The sequence below is a fragment of the Bremia lactucae genome, linkage group LG4 (assembly GCF_004359215.1).
Source record: "Bremia lactucae strain SF5 linkage group LG4, whole genome shotgun sequence".
Taxonomy (NCBI): domain Eukaryota; phylum Oomycota; class Peronosporomycetes; order Peronosporales; family Peronosporaceae; genus Bremia; species Bremia lactucae.
The window spans coordinates 4,498,097-4,501,829 of record NC_090613.1 but is presented as its reverse complement, the minus strand read 5'-3'; positions in this window follow the sequence as shown (position 1 = coordinate 4,501,829).

Genomic DNA, 3,733 nt, shown 5'->3' with positions numbered 1-3,733 from the left:
AGCGACCCAAAAACATATGGGTCGCGTAACTTAAGGCCCAATGCCCAAGTTTTGGCACGACCTGCCAGATTTGATTGAGCGAATGCGATTTGCATTTGCTCGTCGATAATGTGACGTGCCCTTATGGCATCGTCTAATTCGACAAACCATCTTTAAAGGGAGTCTTCTTCGACTCCTCTATATTTTGAGATGTCAATTTTCAGAGTTTCGGGACGACGCGTTTGCGTCATCCCAGGTACAGGGGTCTGTACCTGTTGTAATCTCAACAGTTCCGCCTGTTGAGAGCCTTGCTGATTTAGCAAGGCTACTTTCTCCTTCATCTCGTCAAGTTCATGTTGTATGAACTTGGCGACGGTTGAATGGAGGGCATCTCTGTCTAAGTTGGACAGTAATGCCAGGATTGCATCGTTTCCTACGGATGAACTCATTCGTTCAACCGCACTCCTTTCTATATCACTTAGAAAGGAGTAGCTTTCAGGGGAAACGTGATGCGTATTCCCACTACCAACTAACATGTCCATGTTAATTGTGGTTATGTGGTCCTTAGACGGACTACAAAGTGCTACCAGGTGTAACGGGGCACTGCGACTTGTACTGTTTCAGTACAAGTCCACTTCACACTGCTTCAGATGTGAGTGGTGCCTCTCGTTAGGTGACGTACACTGTACGTATAGAGGAAGACTTCTCTTAAGGCAAGTTAGCTTAATAGGGTAAAATGAAGAAAACTGTATTAATATAGTTAAGTGTCTTGTTAATCTATCCTTGTAAATGTTGTCTTAACTATAAACTAATACTAAACGTGTAAATGAATTCTTATCTATCTTATCTAGTAACTCTCTTTGATTACTTCTACAGCTGATTAGTCTGCGGAATAAATAGACATAATGGTCTATACCTATTTATGGATAAGAATTCAGGAAAATTACTATATAAAGTAATTTCCTCCAACTATTATTTACATATTAATTAACAACCTATTAGTGTTAATTTCATGCAACGATACACCCCGTAACACAAGCCGTCATCCATCCTAACAACCTTTAAGTGTTAATTTCATGTAACGATACACCCCGTTACACTAGCCGTCATCCCTTCTAACGTGAATGCACCTATGTGCATCAAATTCATACGGGTTGGCCACAGATGTAGATCACACCCGAGTGGTAACTCTAAATACTTAACTTGAGTAGTTACCATACCCTGAAGTGGTGATAATAGTGTTGAGCCTTCGGCTGCGGTTCGTGCAGCCGCGGGTGACGCATTGCTATCTCTTGCGTTAGACGCTCCGTCTACCGTAGTGTCTTCCACTCGCACAACACTTGGTGTTGCGAGTGCACGTGGTGATTCACCACGTGAATACGACCTCTTTGGAGGTCGACTACGAATGCGATTCGGATGAAATGGCCGACTCGGGGAGGATGGAACAGTCGCCAGATATACGTAAGGCGGCTGACTATGAGCCTTCGAATGAGAGGGCTCATTCTGATAGACGTGTAAACAGTCTATTTGGATCCGACGATGAGGATAATCCCTCATCGCCCGTACGGTCTCCCATACGGTCACCTGCACGTGTTTCTGTCCAAGGTGACGACGATGACGTAAGCCATCGTAAGAAAAGTCCTTGTGGTACCCCTGCTTCAGTGGGTATCACTCAGGGGAGTGAAGACAGTAAAATGTTTCATCTAGACCCTGAAAAGAAGCCGTGGCTTTCGCCAGAAAGGCTCATCAATAGCTTGTCTAGAGAAACTACTCCTCACAATATATACCCATTATTTATTGCGACAAAGCTACATGGCCTTGATCCCAGCGCGAAGAACTTTCGCGCTGAGGAAGATTTCTATCTCGATGCTTTTCTTAAGCATCGATGGTTTAGTGGCAATAATAAGCGAGATATAGTCTCGCTTATATGCAAGCCTGGAGCGCGTTCATTCGCAATTTCAAAGACATTGGACGCGAAGCCTGGCTTCAAAACCTTAACGCGAATCGCGTTAAATTTGAGAAAAGAACTCCAACCGGTGCAAAATACAAATTGCATCGGTTGTCACGTGAGGCTGGACTTCCATGCCTCACGTGGGGTGATCCCTGTCCGTGTTGTGTAGACAACTCGACGAGGGTAAAAGGGGATGTCTATTCCCTTTCTTCGCCCTGGGGAAGGGCTCGCATCTCTGTTATTCGATGGACTTCTTGAACCATCGGATGGGTCTCGTCACACTGACGGACGAGCCCCTCAACGTCAGAAATCAGCTAGGAATGAGGCTCCCAGCTGTCATGCCAAGGTGGATAACCAGGATAGCGAACAAGATAACTCGTTCGCTGCCCCTTTATATCACGGTGGTTCTGGATACGTTCCACAAGGAAACGTTGACCACCGTGGGTATCCACCAATGGTTGTGGTGGAGGAGGGAAAATAAGGTCCGAACCGTATGTCGAATCTAATGTCGAGGATCGACAAAATCGATCTTTTTCTCCATGATTTGGAGGATGGACTTGACCACGAGCGTGGCAAGCGTCGCTCGTTGGAGCAGATGGTGCAGAATCACCATATCGAGCGGTTGGAAGACCGTTCGAAGAGTGCGTACTCCTTGTTGGAGTACGTACGGAAATAATTTGCAGTTCGCGATGAGCTGTCGCCAACTAATCGTAGTTTCGAGGATATTCGGAACCAGCATGAGAAACTTCAGGTTCAACATGAGAATCTGGTTCGCGATCACATGAATCTTTTAGGGATTCTTGAAAAGGGTGGTAAAATTTGTCCTCGGAAGAAGCATCATACTGATTGTACGGGCGGAGCCGACGAACGTAAAACGTAGGATGCGAACGCATCCTACGTGGCAATTCTATTGTGTACGCATTGCCTCTGCGATGCAGTACACGGAAAGGACCAATGAACTTGGGTAGTAGTTTACTGCTACCCACGTTAGTGACTAATCGCTTAGGTAAGTTTACCGTAGAGAGTAGCACTAGGTCATTAATTTTAAATGAATGAACATTTGCTCTTCCATTTTTGTCTGCATTCCGTTTCTGTCGGTCCACTGCGTTAGCAATGGAATCCTGAACGAAACGGATTATTGATTCTCGAGTTAGCAGATACTCTTCTGCTAACTCATTTGCTTTGTCTTTTTTAGTACGCTTTGTGTGTACTGCCATGAGATTCTCATCTTCGATATCGATTTCTTCGGCATCGACATCACTGGCGTCGTTGTTAACTTTGACGCGTGATGAGCATGAGCCAGAATTGGTTTGCTCGTGCAAGTCCACCCCCCCCCCCTAAAGTAGAGGATCCCTCTAATTGGGTGGGTATGCGAGGACAACGTAAGCCATTCACAAAGAACGGTGTAGGTGTTGTAGACGCATGCACCGAATTATTGATGGCGTATTCGACCATCGGTAAAAAATCGCTCCAATTCGGATGGGATGAAGGGCTAGGCTTCACCCGTTGACATACCTCGTAAGCACGAATGTACTTGCGCACGAACTGATACTGGCGGGGCCAGTGAAAGTCGCGATCTATTGTGAGGTAAGTCTTCTCACGTCCACGATGTCCACTTGTTGGAGCATCGTGACACTCATACATGATGCGCAAGCGCAAATCATTGTGAGTCGGGACGACGACACGTGGGGTGTCGCCGGTAACGGCTGTGTAATTCAATAAGCCGTTACGTGTTGTGTATCGATCGGATGACGATCGATATAAAGCCGGTAAATCTTTAAAAGATTTATCGGATGGAAGACC